Here is a 13,086-nt window from a genome sequence, read left to right on the forward strand (position 1 = left end):
TGCTGGGATTAGGACACAGATTCAGACATGAATTCGGGGCAGTTAGGGTTAGGCCAAGTGCTAGGGGCACAGAACGGGTCCACATATAAGTCCAGGGCCAGTTAGGGTTAGGCCGAGGGCTAGCGGGACAGAATAGGCCCGCAAACGAATCCAAGTCAAGGCCAAAGGCTAGCGTTAGGGAACAGATTTAGAAATGACTCCAAGTACAATGACGGTTACAGCAAATGCTACGGTTACAGCACAGATGCAGAAATGAGTCAGGGGCTACTTAGGGTGACGCTGAGTGCTAGGGTTAGGGAACAGACTCAAACAATTCCAGGGTTTGTTAGGCTTGCGCCAAGGGCTAGGGTTAGGGAACAGATCCACAAATGCATCCAGGGCCAGTTAGGGTTAGGCCAAGTGCTAGGGGGACAGCACGGGTCCACGAGTGAATCTGTGTCCAGTTACTGTGAGGCTGAGGGCTAGGGTTAGGGAACATCTTCAGAGATGAGTCCCGGTCCAGTGAGGGGTACTGCAAGTGCTACGGTTAGGGAACTTAGTCACAAACAAATCCAGAGCCAGTTACGGTTACGACGAGTGGTACGGGGAGGGAACATATTCAAAAACAAATGCACGTCGAGTTAGGGTTACGACGAGCAGTACGGTTACGGGACGCATTCAGAAACAAATCCGAGGCCAGTTAGGGTCAGGCCAAGTGCTTGGGTTAGGGACCAGATTCTGAAGTGACTCCTGGAACAGCTACAGTTAGGCCAAGTGCTACTGGGACAGAACGGGTCCCGAAATAAATCACAGTCCAGGGAGGGTTAGGGGAACAGTTAGGGTTAGGGAACATATCTCGAAACAACTGCCGATCCAGTTAGGATTAGGCTAAGTGCTAGGATCAGGGCTCTGACTCAGAAATTAATCCAGGCCCAGTATGGGTTGCGCCGAGTGCTAGGGTGAGGGCACAGGTGCACAAACTAATCCGGAGCCATTTAGACTGACGCCAAGTGATAGGGTGAGGGAACAGAGTCAGAAATTAATCCAAGGCCAGCAAGGGGTAACACTGTGGAAGAAACAAGCGTCACTCTGTTATTTCATCACAACGTTGTCACACACCTTCACGAACAAGCAGCTGCAGGAGGGAGGCACTGGGCCTGTCCATGGCATGCAATCAAAGCAAACCTTTTATATGTTGGTTTCAAGGGCAGGTCACATGAGAGAAGACATAACGAGTTGAATAGACAACTAGGTGGAACCCGGAACCTGCCAACACGGCAAAGTGCAAGCCTGGGGACATTATGGGTTGACCTATTGACATCGTAAGTCTGCTCCGTAGTTCTTGAGAATTCAACCAAGCACTCCTTACAAACAGCTTAAGGCCGGGGGTTTTCTTCTCCTACAGTGCCGAGACCTATGGGTACAGCACAGGTCAACAAATGAATCCAGGTCAACTGAGCGTTACGCTGCGTGCTACAATTAGGAAACAGGTCCACAAATGAATCCGTATCCTGTAAGGCTTACACCAAATGCTAGGATTGGAGAAGGTATTCACAACGGAATCTGGGTCCGGTTAGGGATACGCTGAGTGCTAGGGTTACGCAACCGATTCGGAAAGGAATCCAGGGCTAGTTATGGTGACACCAACTACTAGGGGGACAGAATGGGTGAACAAATAAAATCAGTGTGCCGGTCTGCATCAGGGTCAGACAACAGGTCTGTGGGGGAACACTTTGTCCCGTGGTTCATTGGCCAGAGGCTCTAATGAACAAGGCCACTGAAGTGTAAAATCATAGCTTAGTAAAGAAAGCCTTCCTGGTCAGCGGCATACACAAAACCAGAATTTTGCCATGAGGCCCAATTCTGAACACAGGCAGTACGTGGGTTCTATAGAAAACGTGACGTCATAAGCATAGCAACAGTAATAACCGATCGACCTGAGCCACGACACAGACAGGTCTGCGCATGTCGTCAACTTGTTCCTGGAGACACACGCCACTTTAAACCAGTCTGTAACAGCAAAGTCATGACCGGGCTACATGACTCGCTGACTAGCAAAATAGCAGACTGGAACCATATTGTTTTCCCGTTCATTTCCCCCCTTTGCTCCTTCCAAAGGAGCATCACTATATTTATATTTGGCACAGGTCTGTCCATAGTTTCTCTTGCTCTATTTCATTATTGTTCAGTTCTAACACCATGTTTCCAATCGTATCTTTGGCCCCAGATGAGATAGTGTGTTCAGCCTTTCTAACACACAACTTTGTGCAGTAGAAAACTAGTTGCACAATCACATACAAACGTAACCCTAAAATATAAACCATACACAAAGCAGATATTATTTTCCCAAGCAGACCTTGGAATAATCCCCTAGGATCTAACCACTCCAACCAGTGTACTGAATAATCTTTGGGAACAAAGGCTGCTTCAGCAGCTTTTGCAGCATGAAGCATCCCATTATTAACTTGATTTTCTACTAATTCAAAGGTACTATTTACATAAGGGCAACACTTATTGGCCTATTGCAGCGCGGGCATCCCCTTCCGATGCTAAAACATAGTCTAGGGCTAATCGGTTCTGCATAAGCAGTAGTCGTAAAGTATCTTGATGTTGGCCTATGCTCTTCATAGCGTTTCCCAGACTGGCTGTGGCAGTTTCAGTTTCTAGCGCCCATATTTCGACTGCCGCTTGTAGTCGTACGGTATGTCTCCCCAAACAGGAGATCGCCGGCTCGGTAATTGGTGGACTTATTCCTGCTACAGAACAGCCTAGTAATTGTCCCAAGGTGAAAGGATTTGTATAAGTTTCAAGGGTAGCTAGCACATGCTGTTCTCAATCTGCTTGCTCGGGGCTTTCTATTTCATTTCGGGGATGCCCTGGAGGCAGAACGTTTCTAGCTCAGGCTGGAGGGGTTAGTCAGGCGACATAACAGTATCCGGACCACTGTGGCAGTACCTGATGGTAGACTTTAGTCCCGCACACCCGGTAGGTTCCTGGCAGGGCCTGGTTATTACTGAAAGAGCCTTCATAACAGTCTCGGTAAACTGAGCTCCAATAGGAGACGGCCTTTCCAAACTGTCAGGAGATGCTGACTTTATGGTGCCATGTCTATAGCAATGCCCTCCTAAATTTAAACATTCCAATATGGCGACATGTGACCACTTCATTGGTGTGCAGGATACTGCACCAGTTCTGCTAGCGCAGTTATTTGGCCCATACCATCCATGAAAACTTTGGCACCACGTTCTCTCTGTAGTATGACCGTTCATCCGCACTCCTCGTCCCGTATCAAAATGTTAACAGCTACTGTTTCCCACGGAATCAAAATTTGGCTCGGAATAGTTGCGTGCCCAACACAATTCTCCCTGTAAAAGAATCACCGAAAGGTACTTTGCATCAGTCCAAGTGGCATCGTTTGGGTCTGCCCACTGCACAGTTTTCTACACTCAAGGGGCAAGGTATCATAAGGAATCCTTTGCTACAAGCCCTAGGACTAAGACCACACACCCAGCAATCTGCGACATGTCGGGCTACTGATACCTTCTGCGGCAGACCTAGGTATACGTTAGGGGCACCTAATACGGCTAAATTAAGTAGCACTGCAGCCATAATGAACTTAGCCGTCATGGTGGCAAGCATTGCTTGGCTTGCCTCTGCAGACGATACTTCGGGCTTTCATTGTCTATGAGTTCACCTTGACATAAATAACAGTGATCAGTTACCTTTCCTTGGCTTGTCTTCTAGGACAAAGGTTATAGTTGTGCGGGGGCTCAGCAAGGTGAGGGGTATCCTCATTCGTTTCTTGGAAACCTTATTCCTCAGTTTCCGTTTGAGTGCGATCTAATTGCGACCGGGCTGGTTTTGGGTTGATTTCTTCTTCTTTCTTTGGCATTAATGTCCTTCTGCAATGAGATGCATGTATCCAGGCGGAATTTCCATCCACCTTTACGGCAGTATTAGTGGCGAGCAAGACTGGATGGGGTCCAGTCCGTCCAGGTTGCAGGCAGTCCTTCTGGGAACATTCCTTTGCTCGGACCCAATCGCCAGGTGTCCAACCATGGCAGGGAACAGCAGTTGGAATGTGTAAAGCTGCAATGACCTGTGGAAACAAAGTTTTGACAGTCTTCATGAGTCCTTTGCTATAACTGAACACACTGTCATGACCTTCTAACAGATCTACTGCTTTACTCTCTTGGACAGGGGTTAAACCCAAGTTCATAGGTCTACCAAATAAAATGTCACATGGCGTAGGGCCATGTTTTATACTAGGCATGTTCCTGAGGCGCAGTAGCACAATCGGAAGAATGTCAGGGCCTTAAAGTTACGTCGGCTTCCTAAGTTTGGGTAATTTAAATATCTCGGTTAACGCGTCGTACCTTCCCTGAGTTTGCTGGATGATAAGGTGTATGAAATTGGCCTGAAAATCCTAAAGCTTTGCTAAAAATCTTTTGGATTTGAGAAGTACAATGCGGTCCCTGATCTGAATGTATTGTAAGCGGTAGGCCAAATCGTGGAATCAATTCAGTCATTACTGTGTTTGCTGCAGAGCCTGCATCTGCTCTTCTTGTGTGGGAAGCTTCTGTCCACCCACTGAAGCAACACACAATGACAAGGACATGCTTGAACCATTTGCTAGGCAGTAAATCAGTGAAATCTACTTGTAAGTTTTGAAATGGTCCATAAGACCAGGGAGTGGCAGTAGCCTGGACATATGTGGGTTGCCTAATTCCATGTTGCAAGCATATCGCACAAGTTTGTGAGATCCTTTTCGCTTGTGTATGTATAGGGGGTGCATACTAGTATGTTAAAATGTTTTTTCCTACCCCGCTTTTGCACGCACATCCCATTTCATGGGACGTGCCTGCAAGATGAGGGACAAGGGTTTTAGGGGGAATGATGCACCCGTAACGAAACTTCCACAAGGTCTCTGAATGTAAGATACCCCCGGCAGACAGCCACACGTGTTTTTCGGATTCTGGAGCTGCATCCTGGAGAAGAGACACGTTAGAGGTTACGAGATCAAGGACTAGACAAAAGGGAATGGCAAGTGAGGTACCATCGAGCGCTGCATGCTGCGCATGTTTCTCTGCACAAGGATTTCCTTTGCTCACATCATGCAAACCTCCTGTATGACCTTTACAGTGCAGAACACAAAATGGTTTCAGGAGGAAAATAGCATCCAGCAAGGCATTAGTTGAAGGAGCGTGAGGAATAGGAGACCCAGACGAGGTAAGGAATCCACGATGCTTCCAAATCTGACCTGTGGAATGGCACACTTTAAAGGCATAATGGGAATCCGCATAAATATTAACAGACTTATTGTCAGCTACAATACAAGCACGGGTTAAGGCTGTTAGTTCAGTGGGTTGTGCGCGCCGGATACCGGGAAGACTGTGAGCTTCAATGACTGTATGGGGTGAACGTACGGCCAAACCAGCGCAAAGTTGCCCAGTCGCGTCTCTTTTGCATGAGCCATCTGCAAAAGAAATGCAATCAGGGTTAACTAGAGATGTATCTGTGAGATCTGGACACGGTAAATACCTGATCTGTCTGAGTAATGCAGTCCTGATTTAACAAGCGAGTATCTCCATCGTGCGGTACAGGTAAACGAGAAGCAGGGTTTAAAACATTATCACGAACAGCAGTAACATTAATCGGCAGCTATAATAGCGCGTTCGTCAGAAGATAACCTTGGAGAGGACAATTGTTGAGTTTTCCCACGATTTAACAAGGCAGAGACAGCATGGGGAATAGCAAGGGTAACAGGAGATCCTAAAAGCGTAGCTGCTGATTTTTCTAAAAGCAATGCAGCAGCAGGGACAGCACGCAAACAAAGTTGGACATCCTCGAGCAACAGGGTCAAGCAAGGAAGAAAAGTAAGCACGTGGTGTATAAGAAGAACGAAAAGGTTGGGTTGGGACTGCGGTAGCAACACCTTCTCTTTCACGACAGTATCCTGCAAAGGGTTTACCAGTCAGGGTGTCCCACTGCTGTTGCAGAGACTCGTGCAGTTTGTAGGGTAACACAGGGTTGTTCGTGGTGCTCGCTCTGTAGCACAGGGTTCTTAGGAGAATCATCCTTAGTAAGCTTGTTTCCCGGTTTAGCTGGTACAGAAAAGGTAGGTATCCACCGCCAACAACAAGATGCAGAGCCGAAAAATTCTCTGAGCTGCTTCTTGGCAGTGGGTCTGGGGGGAGACAGAACAGCAGAAATGCGATATGCAGTTCGATGTCTATGTCCTTTGGAGACTTCATGGACTAGATATATACATTTTGACCAAACTGCTACTTAGCTTGAGAAGCTTTGTGACCTTGTTGGGCAAAACTTTTCAGCAGCTGAATGGTATCTGTACCACTGGCAATTTCAGCCTCTGACGCACCCATAAGATCATCAATATACTGGCTAAGTCCCGAGTTACAAGGCGAAAATATAGTATCTAAAGCCTTGTTTAACACTTGAGAAAATATACAACGGCTTTCAGTAAACCCTTGAAGAAAATGTGTCCACGTATACTGCCTTCCTTTGTCGCTACACGCAAAAAGAAAGTCGGGAGTCAGGGTGTACTGGGATGGAGAAAAAGGCAGAACATAAATCAACAGCAAACAAAAACAATAGCGGAGGCAGGAATCATGCTCAGGATGGAAGAGGGATTAGGCACAACAGGATGAGAAGGGTCCCCAAACTGGAAATTTAGATTTCTCAAATCTTGGTCAACACAATACACAGGTTTCCCATGCTCATCTGTTTTCCCTGCCTTTGTGACAGGTAGGATAGGAGTGTCACAGGGAGAGCGAGTTGGGATTAAAACAGCCTGCTGCAAAAGAGCATCAACCCCCAGGGCAATACCTTCGTCAGCTTCACGGCACAAAGGATACTGATCGATGGCAGGACAAGGTTTGCGTGCGTTATATGTTAAATGAACTGGGTCCATGTTCAACAGCTTCCCCGTTTCATTGAGGTGGGAAGTCCGCAAGGACTCGGGAACATCCGCAAGAGATTGAGAGCTGGAGGAGTCTCTATCACTTTGGTTATTGTCAGGGTCTGTAGAGAACAAGAGCAGAAAATTTTGGGTGTGATCAGAGGGCAGATTTAAATAGGCCTGACGAAGGGTTTTCAAACCCGAAAGCTTGCGTAATAACTATTCTCCAACCATTTGGGTTGGTCTCAGAAAAGATATCAAATTCACCCAAGGAACCTTGTCTGCTGAAAAGGAGGTGCACTTGGTCTGCAGCTAAAAGTTGGGTGAGAGCTCTGATCGGACATTGGGGCCGCGCGATAAAAGTCAGTGCGAGGTTGGGCGTGTGGGCCAGGATCAGTTTGCCATATTTGGTCTAAAATTTGAATATTTACAGCCATTAGGGTAGTTGTCAATTCTGTTCTTTTTTTGTTTTCCGCCTGCTGTTGTTCCCAGCAATTGATAGATGCCTGAACAATTTCAGTCGTGTGTTTTTTATTTCCAGCCTCCAACCAACTGCTGTAATTTTGCTTGTCACTTTGGCCGTAAATTCAGTAAATAGGTGGTAACTATCAACCCTTGCATGTTGTCTGCAGCAGGATCAATGCCGGCATGTCTTTGGATGGCTGCACAAAGTTAATTTTGAAAGTCGGGGGGAGGCTTGTCAGGATTCTGTGTGCAAAGTTCTACTTTTGCCCAATCGACATGAGTCTGAGCTACTCTGGTCATGGCATTGAGCAAAGTACCTCTAGCATTTTCCAAATTTTGCCGTCCTAGATTTTCTGCCTTATTGTGAGCATTTTGGTGGCGAAGGGGTGCCATCTGGGATATTCCTAGTTTTTTCCATTAGGAGTAATTTCTGTTCTGCATTTAACAGACTATTTAAGAGCCAGTTTACCAGAGACACTGTGGGATGGTACATACTAAAGACTGGGTGCAACTTATCTCTAACATCAGAAGGGCTTTCTCTGAGTTTTGGAAAGCTATTACAAAAGCTGGGGAGATCGCTAGTGGTCCAAGGGACATGAACTACAGTCCGTTGGCCTCCTGGTATTTGAGGCAACTGTTGTCGCAATGGGCAGACAGCGGTTGATTTAACATACCGCGGGTCTCCGAAGGTGGTCACAACCAATCTTCCTCCCTCTTTGGCATATAGGCTTATTACAGTCTGGCCATTTGAACCTCTTCACCTCGTGTAAGGGCCTTAAATCAGACTTTAAATTTTTATTAACTTCTCACATACTAGGTAGGTAATCATCATTGGAGTCTCAATTACTTGGAGCTGGGGGAGAAAGCAGGCTTGCTGGTGGCTCTCTAGGTGAACAGCGAGCTGCAGCAGCAGGAGGAGCAGGGTTGACTATTTGGCCGGGAGGCGGAGGAACCGGACTAGGTACCCAGGAATCCAGTAGGTTTTCTGTGTCTTGTTGGCTGCAGGTAACGTTGGGCACCGGAATACTAGGGCAAAGGTTTGTATATGTTGGAGGCCAATTTGGAGCGGGTGGAGCACTTGGGGTTCTCTCTTTCATAGGAGGCTGAGCAAATTTTTGCTCCTTTAATGTAGCCAATTGCCGTAAGGTATCATTAGAGTCTCTGAGACTAGTCGCAAGAGATTTTTGTTTTCTTCCCAAAGCTTCAGTATACCAGAGGTGCCAATATGTCATGTGTGTTGGCTTCGGGACTTCTAAGAATCCCCTCGGGTGATTTAATTTATCGGGAGCAAAGGTTCCTGTGTCGGGAAACTGTAAGCCACAGTTTTCATAGGCGTAACCATTGCGAGCGTGGGCCAATTTAACTAAGCGCTTTTGCTTCCTTGGACCCAAGTTAGTTCTGTATTCCTTACACATCTACCCCAAAGGTGTTGTTGGGGCTGGCCAAGAGGATCCTTGACCCACTGCCAGGATAATGTAGCAAAACTAGGAGAGATTTAGCAGACACACAAGAGAAAGGGGAAACGGGTTCGTCAGAGCAATGCCCGGTGCCACAGACACAAAAGGAATGCACAAACTGGAACACGAGCCCTTGCTTTCAAGATTGGCTCGCAAGCGGCCAACTTGGGGCGGCTGCCTGTGAACCAGACCCAAGGGAAGGACACAAGACCATCTCTCAAATGTCAATCAGAGCAATCAGGACAGACTGTTCGAGGCTAGTGAGCAAAAGGGATCGACACAGAAAAGTCTCGGTGTCCCCCAACAAAATCCGAACAGCGTGCCTGTCAGGGATGCCACGTCAGTCCATTTGAAATAAAGTGTCTTGCAGTCAGTCAGATAAAATAAACTGTTATAGTTATAAACATAACGTAACGCTTACCGCAACAAAGACGTTACTCGTCCAGGCTAGGCTACGCTGAGACTCGTTAAGCGAGATTCTTTAAGGAGGACCTCATACCTCCAAATGTTGGTGCCGTGGCTGTCGGTTGTGTCTCCAGACTCTTCAAGGTGCCAACTCAGTGCTCCGCTGCATCCCACTTCGGACAGCAGAAAACTGTGGGGGAAAACTTCATCCCCAGGTTCCTTGGGCAGAGGCTCAAACAAACAGGCCGATTCAAGTGTCAAGACTTAGTGTCATAGAAGAAGTATTCCTGGTCAGCATCGTACACGATTTCAGAATTTTGCCATGAGGTTTGACTCTGAACATAAGCAGCGAGGGGGTAATAGAGAAAATGTGACGTCATAAGCATAGCAACAGTAGAAACCGATCAACATTCTCTGCGACGCGGGCAAGTCTGCACGTGTCTTCAACTTGTTCCTGCAGAAAAAAACTAGTTTAAACCAGTCTGTAACAGCAAGGTCATGAGCTGGCTACATGACTCGCTCACAAACAAAATAGCAGACTGGAACCATGTTGGTTGTCTCCTTCAGGTCCACGTATGTATCTTAGTGCAGGGTAGGGTTGGGGTGCATGTTCGTTACAGAATGGGTCCTCAACTGAGTCAGGGCATGGGCTAGGGTTAGAGAATGGGTGTAGAAAAAAGCTCAGGTCTGCATTTGAGTCAGGGAAAGGGTTACAGTGAGAGAACAGCTCCAGACATGAGTCTCATTCTGAATTATGGTTAGGGAACCAGTTAGCATTACAGAACGGGTTCTAAAATGAATATGGGGCCAGGTTACTGTTAAGGAACGGGTTCACCGATGAGTCTGGTGTCGGTTCGGGGTACGGAATGGGTCCGCAAATGAATCCGGGTCTAGGCTACGGTGAGGCAAAGGCTTAGGGAACAGGTTTGCCAATGAGTACTGGTGCAGGTTAGGGAAAGGGTGCGCAAATAAATCCGGGCTTGGGGTCGGGTTAGGGACTGGCCGCCAACACACCTCACAGCATTCAAATCCTCCTGCTTCCGCCTGCATGGGCACTGCTCGGCTCCAGTCCTTGAACCGGCATTCATTTCCGTGCGCCCAGGCCAGGATCCTGTGAGGGACAGAACAGGCCATGCACCGCAAAGGGCACAAGTTAACAGAAGAAGGGACCACCGAGTACAAGTCCCAGCCCACCCACCCAGGTAACCGCTCCTCCCCAAGCAGGGCCTGGCCAAGACACACCCCTCTAGACATGCGAGAAGCCTCACCCCTTAGAGACAACAGTCCCCCCAACCTGGCATAATTCTGCTCCTTCTCCATCCCAGCCTCATCCCCAATTGCCTTTCTCTCTGCACAGGCTACACGGGCACCTCCTGAGCGCGCAGAGCTAACTTCACTCCCAAACAGAAGGGCAACGGGCAAACAACTGCCGCACTGAAACACAATCCCGCACTGCCCCGAGTAACATGTTACTCACTGCACAGGCTGCTGATGCACACAAGTCCAGCATAGGGGCAGAGGCCTCCTTCCAGGTGACCCAGAAGTCACCATCGGTGGCCAGTCACCGGTGTCCTCCACCTCCCAAGACGTTGTGGCTCTAGGGCTCTGTACCTGTACCTCGGGTCACCTCCGCTCACAGTCCCAACATTGGTATCACCCCAAAACAAAAAGCAATTTTTACATGGAAGAGCAGTCCTCTCTCATAGTGGTAACGTGAAGACACCTCCCTTCCCCCCACCCCCACCCCTGCCCGGGGCTGCAGAAGCAGCACACGGCCAACCCCCCCAAACACAGTAGGCAGGGCACAGTCAAGCTCGTCTGCCCAGCGGGGCATCAATTTAGGTGCCAACATGGTCCTCTTTCCAGGTCTGGGAAAAGCAAAGGAAGAATACGAAGTGTTGCAGTGATTTTAGGTATCACACTAGGAAGAAACACCAGTGACAAATCCAGAGAGAGAGAGAAGAAAGTGCAGTTCCCAGATCTGAAAGGAGGCCAGTGGCAGCACAGGCAGGGGACACCAGCACCTGCTGCGCTGACTAAGCTAACTCCAGGGCAAGATCGGCACCCACGTGCCAGGGGCAAACCCTGAAACCAGCTGTATACTTAAAGGCTATTTTCAGCCTTTACAAAAGAACAAGGACTCGCAGGCAGCCTAAACCCAACCCAGGCTTAGACCAGCCAGTCTGTGGGGCAAGCCAGGAGGGCAAAACCCTGGTGGAAATTAGAAGCTCGAGACACTGCGTATCAAACATTAGGGGTTTCCCCCCTCACCCAAAAAAGCCTAGGGCAACCAATGCTCACCACCCCACTTCCCCAGTCTAACCACACGCACCATTAAGTATTGTTTTCCTTCATCTTCCATCAGCGTGGCACCAAACTCCCTGCACCCATCCTCCGCCGCAAAATACACGCAGTCTTCTGAGAAAGGCACTGAAAGCTTGTCAGCCCAAAGAGGGGATGCACAAGCACAAAGGCAGAGACAGGGAAAGCTCTTCTCTCAGCCTCCACCACCCACATCCAGTTCCCCTACTCACTACGCAAGCTCTCAAAGGCTTGTCTGAGGCCTTGCGGAGCTGGATAGTCACAGGCACTCAAAACGTGAAGCATCACAGTAGCCACCGTCCACAGAGTATGACCTGCAACAATACACACACAACAGCTCCTGGAAACACGATAGAACAAGTGGTCAGACAGAAAGACAAAGACCTCACACCTCGCCAAGGAAGCTCACACCCACCACAGGCTCCACACAGGTGACATCACAGGGGCAGAGGCCTCACGCCACACAAACTGGGACCTCACGAGACAGCTGCCCATTTCCTCCTCCGCCATCGGTGTGGCTCTTCATCTCACCTCCGGTGCTTGAAGCCTTGGCAAGGTGACTCCTCTGCACACAGACATAGACAAAACACAGCAAGACACTTGCCACTGTTAACAGCTGAGAGGCCTCACAGCACTGAGAGCAGCAGACCCTGCCTGCCAGGACGTCACGGGCAACTTTTTATTTCTTAGCCCGCCACCCATAGCTGCAAGGTTGCAGGCACAGCTCTCTCCTTGCGAGGAAGGGAAGCAAATTAGATGTGCAAAGACAGGTCTCCTGCAAGCTCTGTTTTTCCTGGAAAAAGGCTACAGCAACTTGGAGGACGAGACAAACAGAAACGCATACAGACCCTGGACGAGGCATCCGCAGCACCAGTGGGAGAGCGCGTGGGAAGACAAGCAGCTAGGCAGAGACGCACACCATGTTCTGCGCTATCAAAACGTAGACAGGGTCAGGCAAACAGTTAGGGAACTGGTCCACAAGTACATTGGGGTGAAAGTTAGCATTAGGAAAAGGTTAGGGTTAGGAAACGGGTTCAGAGGTGAATCTGGATCTGGGTTAGGGAACAGGTCCACAAGTGGACAGAGGTCCAGGTTAGGTTTGGGAAACAGGTCCACAAGTGCACAGGGGTCCGGGTTAGGGTTAGGCAGGAGGTTAGGGTTAGGGAACGGGTCCAAAACAGAACGGGGATTCAGCTTAAGGTTAGGCAGGGGGTTAGGGTTAGGGAACGGGTCCACAAGTGGGCCGGAGTCCAGGTTAGGGTTAGGCAGGGGCTTAGGGTTAGGGAACGGGTCCAAAACTGGACGGGGGTTCAGCTCAGGGTTAGGCAGGGGGTTAGGGTTAGGGAACAGGTCCACAAGTGGGCCGGAGTCCAGGTTAGGGTTAGGCCGGGGGGTCGGGAACAGGTCCACAGGTGCACAGGAGTCCGAATTAGGTTGAGGCAGGGGGTTAGGGTTAGGGAACGGGTCCACAAGTGCACAGGAGTCCGGGTTAGGGTTAGGCAGGGGGTTAGGGTTAGGGAACGGGTCCACAAGTGCACA

The 13,086-nt window shown here is 48.9% G+C and overlaps 1 long non-coding RNA gene across 5 annotated transcripts in view; it reads right to left on the reverse strand.

The window, feature by feature from the left end:
- Positions 1-11,458, reverse strand: part of LOC132250391 (uncharacterized) — a 28,101-nt gene extending 16,643 nt beyond the window's left edge. The window contains exons 1-7 of one of the 5 annotated variants that reach the window (XR_009462093.1): positions 10,703-10,995; positions 10,240-10,336; positions 9,242-9,679; positions 6,826-7,020; positions 4,803-6,166; positions 3,702-4,078; positions 2,058-3,344 (exon numbers count right to left, since the gene is read on the reverse strand). This is a non-coding gene — a long non-coding RNA (uncharacterized LOC132250391). Of the gene's footprint in view, positions 1-2,057; positions 3,345-3,701; positions 6,167-6,825; positions 7,021-9,241; positions 9,680-10,239; positions 10,337-10,702 lie in introns of those variants that run through there. The other 4 variants (XR_009462097.1, XR_009462096.1, XR_009462092.1 and 1 more) reach the window with 4 other exon arrangements.
- Positions 11,459-13,086: the final 1,628 nt, after the last annotated feature.

Source organism: Alligator mississippiensis, chromosome 1 (assembly GCF_030867095.1).
Source record: "Alligator mississippiensis isolate rAllMis1 chromosome 1, rAllMis1, whole genome shotgun sequence".
Lineage (NCBI taxonomy): Eukaryota > Metazoa > Chordata > Crocodylia > Alligatoridae > Alligator > Alligator mississippiensis.